This window comes from Phascolarctos cinereus, unplaced genomic scaffold (assembly GCF_003287225.1).
Source record: "Phascolarctos cinereus isolate Bilbo 61053 unplaced genomic scaffold, phaCin_HiC Scaffold_4;HRSCAF=312, whole genome shotgun sequence".
In the NCBI taxonomy this organism is placed as follows: Eukaryota; Metazoa; Chordata; class Mammalia; order Diprotodontia; family Phascolarctidae; genus Phascolarctos; species Phascolarctos cinereus.
The window spans coordinates 288,607,253-288,622,123 of NW_027555847.1; positions in this window are offsets into that span (position 1 = coordinate 288,607,253).

The following is a 14,871-nucleotide window of genomic DNA, read 5'->3' on the forward strand; positions in this document are numbered from 1 at the left end:
TGGGTTTATATACTATACACATACAAGCATATCAAAGTGAAAACAAAATGTAAAAATAATACAAAATGTAAGGAGAGCAGGAACTAGCAGTTGAAGAATCAAGAAGACTTCATGTAGAAGGCAGTTCTCCAACACAACCAAATAAAAGGAAGAAAGGAATTCCAAAAGGCGGAGGTGAGGAGAGAGAACATTCTAGGAACAGAGGATGATCACTTCAAAGGCAAAAAGATGAGAATGCCATGTGTAAGGAACTGTAAGAAGGTCAGCAATATTTGGCAACTGATTGGATATGGGGAAGTAGGGCATGGGAAGGGAGATGGCTGCAGATAGTTCACAGGTTTCAACCCTAGGAGACCAGGAGGTGATCATCAGTTCCTTTTTTGTTTATTTTTTTGTTTTTAACACCAATGTGACCCTTGATATTTTTACCTATTTATTTCTTCATATAAATTTCATTATGATCTTTTTTTATGACTTCTAAAAAGAAGTAATAACTGTTGAAGAAATTTCATAATTTCACTAAGTATATGTGTTACCTATGTGTTAACTTAGGTGGTATTATCATTTTTAATCTACTAATTTCTGACCCATCTATGATCAGTGAATATTCCTTGACTTGTTTCTGTCTGCTCTTACTTCGGTCATAATTTTATAGCTGCTTTTACAAGTCCTCTGAATTGCTAGGGGGGTTAATTAGCAAACATTTAATAGTTTTGATGTTTTCATAAAAATAACACTTTAAAATCATTTTATTGTTCTGTTAACAATTATTACTAGTATAACAAAATACAAATGACCTTCATGGATTAATCTCATGTGCTGCAAATATCCTGAACTTGCCTCCACTAAATTTTCAATTGGGACAGTGAGATTTTTTATTGAAAATAATGATATTTTGACTCCTTCATTTACGTTGTTAATGTCATTAATGTCTTTTTAGTATCTGTCCTGCAGTTAGAATTTTCAAAACACTATCAAATAAAATCAATAAGAGTAAGCATCCTTTCTCTACACCTATTTTTATTGAGTATATTTCTAATGTTTCTCCTTTACATGTTATGTTAGCTCTTGGCTTTAGGTAAATATTTTCATACTGTGTTAAGTAAAGTAAACAAAAAGACCCCCCAAACCCCAAAACAAACAAAAATCCCTATAGCCATTGTATATACTGTTCATATCATAAATGCTACATTTCAGGACAATCACATACATTGGCAGGAGAGTTTTGGTTATATATTTTATTATGTTGACAGTTTGTTTGCTATTAAACTGGTTTTATATGCCTAGTAAATACCCAGTTGTTTTTGTTTTCCTTCTTCCTTTCTTCTTTCCTTCCTTCCTTTTTCTTTCTTTCTTTCTTCTCTCCTTTCTCTTTCTCCTCCTCTTCCTTCTCCCCTTACTCCTTCTCCTCTTCCTCCTTTCCCTCCTCTTCCTCCACTGTCTGAATCAATGGTAAATAATTTCTTCTATCAATGCAGCTTGGCAGTTATTCTGCAATAGGTAGCCTTAGAGAGTAGCTAGGCAATGATAGATAAATGAGAAATGGCAAAAGTTGATTCTGTTATTCAATGTTACCATGAATGTTCTTACTCTTGACTGAAGTGACAAAAGGAAATCACTAGCTTTGGACAACCTGGGACAAATAAATACAGCTGCCACCTCTCATCCCATTCAGGCCTATTTATTTTGAGATAATAGTAGGCAGTTCCTGGAGACTTAGTGTAGCCAATAGCACTCTGGTAGTTCAGAGCCGTCAGTGAGAACTTGCTGATAGTCCAAGCCAAGTCAAATTCCTTAGAAAAGAGTGAAACAAGCAATTATTAAGTACCCACCTGTGCCAGGCATTGTGCTAAGTGCTTTACAAGTACCATCTCATTTGATCCTTAATAACAACCCTGGAAAGTATGAGCTATTAAGATTCCCATTTTACAGTTCAGGAACCTGGGGCAACTAGAGGTTAAGTGATTGCCTAGAGTAATAACCCAAGCAGTGAGTGCCTGAGGCCAGATTTCAATTCAGGTCTTCCTGACTCCAGACCCAGCATTCTATCCATTGTACCACCTACGTATTATTCTCTGATTCAAGTTCTCAAGCCACTTGGGGGTAGGAACATGGATAAATGGAAACGAATCCAGAATCCCCTTAACCTCCAACCTTATTCTTTTTCCCAGGGCTGTTTTGAGAATAAAATGAGATAATATTTTAAAGTGCTTTGCCAGCCTTAAAGCACCATGTAAATGCTAGCTGCTATAACAACAACAATAATATCTATTATTATTATTATTATTATTTTCTTTCAGGGAGATGAAAAAGGGTTAACATAAGTACAGTGGTGGGTAATGTTGATTCCTAAATGGTGAAGGGTATTGTCAACCTCCAAGAGTTTGGTCTAAGAAAGACAAATGAATTAGGTTGTGTCCATCTGTGTGTTTACTGCTCTTCAAGCAGGCAACGTGTGCATGTGGAGCTGCAGTGTTGGAACTGAGCCCATTTTGGTGTTGGAGTACACAATTTATATACCTTTTCAACAGGGGCTGACATCATTTCACCATCATTTCATCTCTGGACAAAGGAAATACTTCTTTTAACACCCTACCCCCAGGATTTGGGCTGTCTCAACAGAAGAATCTGTCTCCACCTAAGCCTAAGAAGAACACAAGGGCCTTCTATACCTTTAGATTATTACCACAGTCCAGCTGAGGGTGGGTGAGCAGGTGGGTATGGTCCCCTGACAAAGAAAAACTGCCTAATCCCAAATTTTTCTCCAGCCAAGACTGGAAGGTACTCAAGCCTCCCCCTCTCCCTAATCCCTTTCTTGCCCTGCAGTTGGGGTGGATTGCTAAGCACCTAGGAAGGCTTGGCTTGAAGTGCTTTTCAGGCCTGACTTCTCAGGTCCCATTAGGTCAGATAGCTATAAGCCTGTCTCCAACTCAGCCTGACACTCTCAGGCTCTCGGTCCATGAGTTATTGTCAGAGATAGGGTCCTTAGGCTGGAGGGAAACTAATGTTTCTGTGGCTAGGGAGAAATATGATCTTGGAAGTGGGGTCCAAGTACAAGCATCCCAGTACTCCATCAGTTCTATTTGAGGCCATGGACCTGGGCATACCTTCCTTAGCATAAAGGACAAACTTCCTATCCAGAAGCACATGCCCAATCTTTTAAGATCTCTCAGTGCTAGGGTATTGGGAAAACTTCAGGTATTTTCGGGGGTGTTGTTGTTGTTGGTTCCTGAGGCTTATGCCCAGATTCTTTTACAGAGGGAGGGACTTCAGCCCCCATACCTGCAATTGGTCAATCCTCTTCAATTCCCAAAAATTCACCTTTGGCTGTCTTTTATAAAATTGGAAAAAAATTAGTTTCTCTAAAGAACTTGAAAAGAAAGGGCTGGTGTTCTTTTGTAACACCATTTGGCCAAGGTATCACCTGGAAAATTACAAGGTATGGCACATTTTGGGGACATTATGGCAAAATACTCTCTCACAGTTAGAACTATATAGTCTCAGAGAAAGAAAATGAGTGGAGATTTCCTACATAATGACTTTTTTCAAACTTTTTCATAACCCCATTCTCAGAAAAGATTGTAAGATGCTCATAGAAAGAGCCGCCTCAGAAAGTGGGAATGGGGATCAACTAGACTTTTTGGATGACCCTCTTCTTTGGATCTCAGGGCTATTGCAACCCCCTCTTTCCAGCTTCCATTAGCACCACCTCCCCAGCTCCTATCTCTACCCCATTCTCCCAGCACCCCCTGCTGTTCCCCATTCTTACCTGCCACCCTATTTCTTATGGCCCCCCTCTTTGCCCACTCTTTCTTTCCCTTGGTTTTCCTTCCCTTTTCCTCTAGCCTACCCCTCTTCATTTCCTTATTGCCTACACCCAATCTCTCTATTATCTGTTACCTTTCCATAGCCCAGCCACTTCCCACACTTGATCCTATCCAGACCCCATTGTACCTCTCAGTCATTCCTATCAAGATCCTCCCTAGACTCCTCCTCCAGTCACCCCAAACTAACTATTTGACCATTCCTAGATCCCTCCCCACAGTCTTTCTGTATATAAGGCCCATCTAGTCTCCATTAAGATACTGAAATTCTTGAAGAGTCTAGCCAAGAGTTTAGATTCTTATAATTTAGTCAATAGCTCAAGAATGTTCAGATTCCTTAAGAATCTGGCCAAGATGGTGAATTTTTAATAAACCTTGTCTTTGGCTGAAAGAAGGCTTGGGTTGAATTCATTTGGGAAGGACCTATGTCTTGTGATTTTGGGGTCCCAGCACCCCTAAACCTCTAAACCTCAATAGGAGTGGTTGACACTTCAGGCAATTTAAGGCATCAAAGAGAGAGTCAAGCAGTTCTTTCCTTAGCAGCATTTTGAGGATATCTCTGACTCCTCATCAAGGATTTTTCCCTTCTCTGGAACATTCATCCTCTCAAGTTGCTCAAAGTTTCCTTTGGAACAGATCCTGGTTTTATATATGTATGCAGTTATTCCCAGAAAATTATGGCCCTCCAGCAAAGATGGGAAACTCTGTCTCCCCTTCCCCCCTCCCTTTGCCCCCTCTGGAGGAGGCTTCATCTATATCTGTATGAACTATGTGCTTCCTTCCACCCTCACCCCTCCTCCCCACCAATCCCCTTTCTGAGCCTTGGGCATAGGGGCTGATGCTTTCAAAAGGACAATATTCCAGGGTCATAAATGAGGCAAAATTTTAATATCCTGACTGAAGAACACTAACCTGAAAGTTAATTCTAGATTACTGAGGGTGTTAGGTTGGTCTCTTAGGTCCCATTTATTTCCAAAAGTCTGTGAATCTATAAGATTTTTGGATCCCTTTGACTCCATGTCACCTTAGCCTCAATTTCCTTTTTTGAAATGAGATTTACTATTCAAAACTTGGGTAAACCATTTGCCCTCTCTGGAGCTCGGTTTCCTTTTCTGTAAAGTGAGAGTTGAACCCTAAGGTCCTTTCTAGATCTAGTATGAGAAGCTTCTTTTTTTTCTCCCTATCTCTTCCTGTTTTTCTTCCTTTTTTTTTTAAATTGAGGGAGGGGATGAGATTTGGAGTTGTCTTAGCTCCTTCCTCCAAAAATTATTTCTAATAAGTGTTACCATTCCAACTTTACCTTCTAATAATCAGACTTCTTCAATGCCAAGTGTGAAGAAGTAATTGACCTTAGCAACATTTAAATTTAAATAAGAAATTATTAAGTGGACTGCTTTCTTGTTAGAGGAAGGGAAGGGACTGGGAAGAGAGAAATGCTCCAGCTGTTCCCTGGTAGAATCTGATGGTCTACATTTTCCTGTTTCCTCATTCTTCTGGGTGGGATAAGGAAGGGTTTGAATGGTACTTCATGATTGGCTAAATGGTTTTAGGAAAAGGTCACTCCCCTTGATTACTCAATCTTTAGTTATTTTACCAGAACTCTAGCCACATAATCTTACATCTGATGAATTAGAGGGTTTAGAAAAGTTAAGTGACTTGAATAAGGTGACACAGTGACAGATGTCAGAATTAAGATTTTAACTCACATCCTCAGAGTTCAAATCTCTAGCTCTTTCCACTGACTGGGCTCCATTGTTAGTAGGTTAGGATTGCCACTTCAGAGAATCAAATTTACTGTATATTTACTCTTCTACTTTCTAACTCACTGCATCACTTGCTGTTTCTTTTAATGAATAAACCTTATTTTATCATATGAATAGCTGAGCTGGGATTCAAATAGAGGTTCTATGTTTTCAAATTCATTGCTCTTTCCACTATACCATGAGTAATCTGACAACTTTTCCTTAAATTTTCTCCTGATTACATGAATTTCTGATTATGAAAAGTCTGTTAGACGAACCAATTTATGCCTATGTAGAAACTTATTGTTAAACATTAAAGTCATGAATTTCATTCAGGGATGAGTAAATTCAAAAATGGCTTCCATGAGGAATGCATGAAGTCAAAGAGACTGACAGCTACTTGGTCTCTTTGATGTAATATACATCTCCTGATTCCTTCTTTGCATTCCTCTATATTCAATCATGCTTCACTGAAATCAGACTTTTTTTTGCCTTCTCCCTATGATCTATATGTATATAGGGAATAGGTATGGGACCTCTGGATAAGATGCTGATGTGAAAAGTTGTAGAGAAACCCAGATCTCCAACATAATCCCCCATGAGATTTCTGAAAGCAAGCCCATAAAGACCACTGTAGGAAACAGATGTAAAACATTCTTTTTAGTCCAGAACTGCACAAAACAAAAGGTCAGAAGCCAGCACAACCATGTAGAGAGTTCTCATCAAGGATGAGAGTAATGTTTCAGATAATTTACTGTGAAGTTAGTGGAGAAAGGGGAAAGGAGCTGTGCCAGGAAAGTGAGGGGAGAAAAAGTAGAGAAAGATAACTATGGACAAATATTCCTAAATGACATTTATAAAAATATGAAATAAATTATTAACAAGGAGGGTAAAACAACATATTTAAAAGATTAGGCAATATGACTAGGTTGAATTTATACCAAGAATTCAGAAAACTATAAACAAAATAGGTCATATTAATATCAAAAAGAATAACATCACAAGATTATATTAATAGATGCAGAAAAAGCTTTTGACAAAATACAACACCCCTTTATGCTGATGAAGTCTGAAGTTCTAGCCAAGGCAGGAATACTTTGCATGAAATGTTTCTAAAATTCTTTCTGAAAGAAACCATACTGATGTAATGTTACATTCCTGCTTTCTGAAGGGGGGAGTTGCTGGAAGAAATTTGGAGAGGAGAGATTCTTCCCTTTGTAAGAGATAATATGGTTCTAGACTTTGTTTGAGACCAACTCCAGGAAGGAAAAAGAAAAAAAAATTATTTTATTGACATGTAGAGAAAGCCATCTCATTTATATGTTTTTAATTTCTAGCTTGCCTCCCTAGAGACTTCAGGGATTTTATCCAAGGGTGAGATCAGGGCCCCTCTCTTGGTTGAATAAAATCTTACCTTGTTTCCATCTAAAGAGCTCATCCACTCCTGTATTTTCTGTGATACTGTAATCTAGATAACTTCCCCAACACTTATTTTTGTTATGCATTTGGAAAAATGGGTTTATTCCCTATTTTCTATTTGTGATTATCTTTTTTATAAACAGCATTTGATGAAAAGGAAACAGAACAGTGGGTAGAAGCTTGAAACAACTCTCCGCCTTTTAACTTACAGCAGCCAGGGAAGCTATTGACTTTTTTGTTCTGAACCAACTCTGTCCCTAGACCAGAAATATTTCAGGGGTAAGTATAGATATAGCTAGAATCTTCCCCATATTTCTCCAACAGAGATGGAAATTTTCTGTACTGAAAAGAGGAGGAGAAGGGACCATGAGGCTGGCTGCTCATATGTCCTCTGAGGGAACACCAGGCTTGAATTATATCTATCTCCAAATAAATCATCATTTTATCTGCACAAAGAAATAACTTTGCTTCCTCTTTGACTATGATTATTCCCTCATTTTATTCCCTTTTCATTCCTATAGCTAACATTTCTAAAGCTATGTAAAACAATAGTAGTACCAAAGCTATTCTGACATTTTCCCTGGTCTTTTTGGAAAGGTTTCTAACATATTTCTGTTAAATATAATTGATTTTAGACAGATACAACTTACCACATTAATTAAGGAATTGCCCATTTATTCCTGTTATTTTTGGTATTTTCAATGTAAAATGAGTGCTGCCCCTGTGTAGTGGGTGAAAGATGAAATGACTGAGGAAAGCAAAAGTTCAATCTTTTGAGCATCTCAATTTGTTAAACAATGTGTGCCAAATGCCCAAAAAAATGGTACCAGGCTCTTTCCTCAGCTTAGGGCTGGGCCCCAAGTACCAGTGGAGACAGATTTTTATAGTATTTAAAAAAAATTAATCAGATAAGACCAATTAATTAATTAATAGGAAACAATACAATGTTAGGTAATCTGACTTCTAATTCGATGAAAGATTAGGGACCTTCCAAGCTAGGAGGAAGGGAAAATAAATGGATGTAATTCCCTTCATTCAAAAAAGAAGATGACACACTCCCTTCAAGTGTCTGTAAACAATCAAAAAAACGTGGAAATATTAACTGATCAGTATTGGCTAGTTTTCAGATAAGACATATGGGTTTCTTGAGATATACAATTGTAAGAAAACTCCTTGCAACAGTCTTTGGGCCTGACTGGTTTTCTGGTCTGCCTAACCTAGGTTTTTGGTTATGAGTCTCTAAACAGCAAGTAAAAGTGATCCAGTTTCCAAGTTACACAAGGCTAGGTTCAAACAATGCAATAATGTTTTCTTCTAATCCCATAATTGAATAAAGTTGCCTCACAGGACAGAAGTTGGACTAGACCCATGATTGAATAGAAAAAGAAATGAGGTAGCTCTAGATTGAGTCAGAAGATGGAGTCATTGTGGTTCACTCAATTCCCACCACCACTTGCTGTCTTAATCCTCTCATTTCATTCAATTTACCCCATTTTGGTTTATGGGGCAATAGACAACCCACACTCCCATGATCACTTATCTATAAGTCAAATCTATAAAATTTTTCATATATTCATAATCAGAAGTCAGGTTACAGATCAAACTACTTGGAGGGCTCACAATGGACTAATTTTGAGAAGGGAGATTGACATGTCACCAAAGCAACCAAAAAAATTTAAACATATATAAACACCAGGAAACAAAAGACCAAAGCAAGGCAATGACGATCATCAACATTAACATCATCTCCTTGGATCCTAGTCACCCCCTCTCAACAGCCATTTAATTAGCACATTTTGAACACTACAAGTTTCATGTAGTCATCTTGTCCCTGGAAATATTGCCTTGCTTATTCTGAAATAAACTTCATCCTCAAAACAGTTATGAAGGCAGCTCGGCTCCTCCACTCCCAAATCAATTTTAGAGGTTGCTAGATAATTCTACTAGTAACAAGACACTATATTTTAGTAAAATTTCTTAAATTTGATTCCCCAAACATGAAACTGCAGAGAATTTCAGTTTTTTTTATGTATCACTTGCTTTTTCTCTCTTTACCTAAACCTTGTACTTGATATAAGAATCTTAAAAAATTCATAAGGGTCTAACTGTAAAATGAACTCTTCTGTCTTTTAATTTTATAAGGAAATGCTTTAAAAATGGGGAAATCAGTTCACTTTCTTTATAATTATTATGATTTTATATGTAGATCTTAATCCAGTTTTGATAATTTATTACTAAAACACATTCAAAGCCTGAATTTCCATACTAGATACATTTAGAAGCCAATCATGTACATGTCTACAGTTTTTTTTAAATCTTATTTAATGTTTTGGTTTTTTTCCAATTGCTTGTAAAAATAATTTTAACATTCTTTTTTTTTCAAATTTATGAGTCCTACTTTATCTCCCTCTTTTTCTTTCCCCCCATTGAGAAGGTAAGCAATTTGACATAGATTTATACATGTGTAGTCATGCAAAACGTATTTCTATGTAAGTTATTCTATGAAAGAAAACATCATGTATGTAGTTTTTAGAGAACTAGATCCTGTTGCTTTCTCAAAGTTTATTCTTCCATTTAATGAGAAAACTTTTACCTCATATTTATCTCATTACTTTTGAAGGATATCATACCTATATTAAAATTTGACCACAAATACAGATTAAAATTGCAAGATTTTTCACATTTGGTTCCCATGACAGTAACTCAGAGATGTTCTAGTATCAGTCCATTGTATTGTATTTACAAAACCTCTACTGTTCACCTGCCCTGATTATAGAAATTTGCCATGTAAGGAAAGAGAGAGACACAGTCATAACAATGTCAAGACTTGTCCCTTCAGGGGCACAGGCTGATTTGACATATACCATAAGAAGGGAAAAATTCCCTTCTTATTACAGGCATATCTGACACATCTGTCATATCTGACAACCAATCATTAGCCACAAGGTATCAAAAGCAAGGCTCAGTATTAATCAGGTGAAGAATTTCCTGTTTAGAAAGCAAATAGCATAATGGGGAAATTGAGTCAAGAGAATGCTACTTTAGGCATCTTGCCATTGCTACTTAGGCCACATCAACATTATTCCAAAACTTTTCCCAGGCACAGGTATCTACCTTTAGCAGTTCTCAGACTGCAACACATGACATTTTCTACTATTGGTTTCATGATAATTTCAACAACCATCACTGTAATCAAAATGCAAAACAAGAATAACTTATGGCACTAAGAATTTTTACCTCAAATACTAAAATTTCACTAATCACAACTTAGGGATTTAATATTTTTACTTACATTTCTGTAATAGTTAACATTTTATTTATTCTTTACTTATAGATTAAAACTAACCACATTCTGGGGTTTCAGACATACATCAAATTCCTGATAGTTAACTCATATTAATGTGCTGAAGTTACATCTTTAAACCAGCCTATACATTTTCATAATTTTTATATGATAGCCAAAAATTTTCAAATGAAAACTTTCACTATTATAGTAAAATAATTATTATTATTTGTTTTAAAAATATGTCTCATTGAATACTTAAGTTTTCAAAAATCTAGTTTTATCACATTCTTTTAAAAACACAATTCACAATCTAACAGCATCTAGATTAAAAAAAATTTTGTGTCTAACAGCATTTCTGATACAATGTTCTCTCAAATTTCACAATATAAGAGAATTTAGAAATACAATAATAATATAAAAAATATCACGTATTTAAAACATGAAACAAAACTTGTACCCAGTCAAATAACTTCAATTCAGCTAAATGTATTTCCAAATTATCCTACATAAAAAAGGTTTAGTTTTATTACCTTTGGTATTTTATACTAATCACATCTAAAATATACTTTAGAGTTATTAATAAGGAACAGTTACATTCAGATAAAGAAATAATAACAACAACAATAGTCACCATTTATATAGTGCTTACCATGTGCCAGTCACTGTGTTAAGCACTTCACTATCATTATATTATTTTGATCCTCACAACAACCCTGGGAGGTAGGTGACATTATTATTTTGCTCTTCACAGATCAGGAAACTGAGGCAAATGGCAATAAGACAACTTGTTTAAGATCATACAGCTAATAAATTTCCTAAGACTGAACTATAACTCATTTCCCTGCATTTTTCCAGCATTTTTATCAACACCTTTATTTGGGAACCTGATGTGAGATCATGAGTTAACAGAGTCAAAGGAGGAGGGTCTCTGAACTGGGGAGTGGCAGTGGGTCTCTAAATTGTCTTTTCTTTTTTCATGGTTAAGGAAGGATTAACAAGAGGCAGCTATTTAAATTTCAGATAAATTTAAAAATGCAAACCACATGCTTTCCCCTCCCCCCCCCCCCCCGCTCTGAGATTGCTTTCAAACTAGCTGTCTTCCTTCCTAACACAAAAACAGTAAGTCTATCAATCTTCAGGGGGAAAATTATCTAAGTTCTAGTTACCCATGAAACTTTTATAGAATTTGTCTTATTTTTTCTTAAAACAAATTCTACAGAGTAGTACCCCAAAACTCACTAAGATATTTTAACATATGTACTAAGTGAAAATGATTACTCTCCAAATGCCCTGATAATTACTCTTTGATCTCTTGATTCTCTAAACCTCCAAAATCTACTAAGACGTTTTTAGTAGTTCTACAAACTTTGATTATCTGACTTTATTTCTGTAACACCAAAGTGGCCAAAGTTGAAATGACAGGAAAAAAAATCTTGCATATTTTTCATTATTATCATTACCATCATCATCATTATTATTTCTTGTAAACTAGTCTCCCACTGAAAGCCTAAAGTAAGAGTTAGTCTTGCTTACTGGGACAACTGCTTCAAGTATGAAACTTCATTCATCTCCCCAGCATTCTAAACTTTTTGGCTTCAGCTTTTTAACAGATTTTCTGATTGCCTAAATTTTCCCTTTAAAAATTCTACATCTTACAAAGACATAAAAACACAGGTAAAACAATAAGACAGACACATAGACAGGATATAAAGGGGAAAAAAACTTCTAGGAGGAGATGGGCAGAAACCATCACTTAAAGCTTCCCAGCAAAACCAAAATTTCGTCTGATCAGAATAAGATTTTTCAATGACTAGTCTTAATTTCTTTAATATGTAATAATAAGAGCTGAATTAGCTAAAATGAATTATCATCTGAATCTATTGCAGTTTAACTCAGAAATCATACAACTCAATTGCTGTTTAGTCATTTCAGTAACTATCAGGAGCATCCCCTGGTCCCACGCTATCAAAAATCCATCCAAACAGCAACCCAGAGGTATCTTGCTACTGCTGGAGTCCATTTTCTGTCTCAACTTCTGAAACCCAAAACTTAACTCTGGGCTAATCCAAACCTCAAATTTCCTGGGGAGAAAAAAAAATTATTTCCCACATGCCAGGTAAACCAAAACTTCCCAGGGAAAACTAACTAAAAAGCCATGGTAAAACTGTATCCAAGCCTCTTAAAAAGAAACTTTTGGGAAAAACTTATTCCAAATCTATACTTCCCTAGTTCGGGGGGGGGGGTGCAAACTAATTTTCAAAATTTAAAAAAAAAATTTACATTAAACTAAACATTAAACCTTACCCAAGCTGAGGAGAAAAAAGGATTGAAAGCCAGAGTCCTGCCTCTGTAGGCAGTCTTTTGCAAAAAGATCCCTTGGTAAAAAGTTAACTGGTGCTCTCTAGGGAGTATTTCCAGAAGATTTTCAACCAGGGCTCAAATTCTGACTTGACCTAGCATGGTTCACCAAAAACTGTGGTGGATGAAAGATGAAATGACTGAGGTAAACAAAGGTTCGATCTTCTTGATTTATTAAGCAATATATACCAATTGCCTAACAAAGTGGGGCCAGATTTCCTCAGCTTAGACCTAGATCCCATATAAAGAAGAAGACGTACTATCATAGCATTAAAAAATAATCAGAGAATACCAATTAATTAAAAGGGAAAATACAATGTTAGGTAGTCTGGTTTCTAATTGATAAAGATTAGGGACTTTCCAAGCTAGGAGAGGGAGAGTAAACAGGTACAATTCCCTTCATTCAGAAAAATTTACTCCTTTCAAGTGCTTGTAAACAATCAAAGGAATATGGACGCAATAACTGATCAGTATGGGCCAGTTTTCAGATAAGACATATGGTTTTCTTGAGATGTACAATTATAAGAAAACCCTTTGTATCAATCTTTGGGATTGACTGGGTTTTTGGTCTGTATAACTTTGGTCCTAAGACCTTGGTTGAGGGTGGCTAAATAGCAGGTAGAAGTGATTCAGTTTCCCAGCCATGGAGGTGTAGGTTCAAACAATGCAATAAGGTTTTCTCTTAATTCTCACAATCAAATCAAATGTTCTCATAGGACAGAAGTTGAACTAAACCCATAATTGAACAGAAAGGGAACTGAGGTAGCTCTAGATTGAGTCACAAGATGAAATTAATGCAGTTCACTCAATATCCACTACCTGGCTGTTTTAATTCCCTCATATATAAAATATATATATCCATAGGAGATATTTAGACATATAGATAGAGCTCAAAGGGATGACGGATATGAAACATCTTGTGCTTTGTTGATATCATCATACTTTTTGGTCTATTTGTAAAGAATAATTCTCAGATGAACTGAGTTTAACATTGATAGAGTCAAAGAGTAGTGGACTTCACACTAGAGAACACCTTTAAGCAGTAGATCACTCTGCCAGAGGGTAGGACAGCAAGATATGTATTTAGAGGACTGCTGGGAGAGGATAAAAGAATGGGACCAGAAGTGATAACCTCCTACTCTACTGAGCAAGTTACTGAATTAATTGGACCCGTAGGAGATACAACATCCAACACTCTATAAAGGTGAACATAAATGGAGAGCCATATCTCCGGTCTTCATCTTCTATTTGAAAGATAAAAAGTCATCATCCCAAGAAAACCTAAGGAGAAAGGTGGCTACTGTATTTTCCCCACCATGAAGGCTACAAGCATTGTGGTCACCTCAATCTTTGTGTTTACTCTGACCTGATCTTAGTCAAATAAGTATTCCAAGATGGAATTGTCCTGCTGCCCCAGTTTACTTCCAGTTTTTCTCATACAACACTCCATTTCTCCTATCTCTGCCTGAGAACTGTCTGTCCCTCATACCTGAAATGTTGTTCCTATTCACTTTCACTTCTTCTGATCAGAACTGGCTTCTTCGTCCTTGTCATGGAAGAAGAGAAGTGACATTTTATCACATCCCCTACTTGGTCCCTTCCATGGAGCCTGCCTCCAGATAATAACCTCTCTGCTCCCTCCAGCTAAAAGCTGCAGTCCCTCTGGGAAGAATCCATCATGAGGCCAAATCCCTAGGATATTCATAGCCTACCTGATTTACTCCTTAACAATTAACAAGTTCCCCAACCCCAGTCATACATACCCTCCCCACCCTAGTCTTTCTGAATCTTCAGCTGCTTTATTCAAAACTGTTCTCCATCTTCCATTGCTTGCTCTATTATTCCCATCCCCCCAACCACCCATCCCCCTCCCAATGTCTTCTTCAAAAGCTACCCACCCTTTTCTTGTACTTACTACCTGTAATGCATGCTTCATAGGTAATAAACTTGCTTCATCTTAAAAGGTTTGCATTCCTGCTTTATATCTTCTGGTTCTCACTGAGATGTAGCTTTTTCCTGATGACAGCTTCTCAGTATTAGTTGCACTTTCACTCTGGTCACTGATGTAGATGGCAGAGTTGGAACACTCCTTGTTCCCTATTGCCATTTCCAAGCTGTCCTTCTACCATCATCGCTCAGTAACCTCTTCTCCTTCAAGGTTCACTAAATTAATCACACAATCGAGATTCTGGTAACTTTTGTCTACACCCTTTCAGGACATTCCCCTTTTTGATCAAAAAAG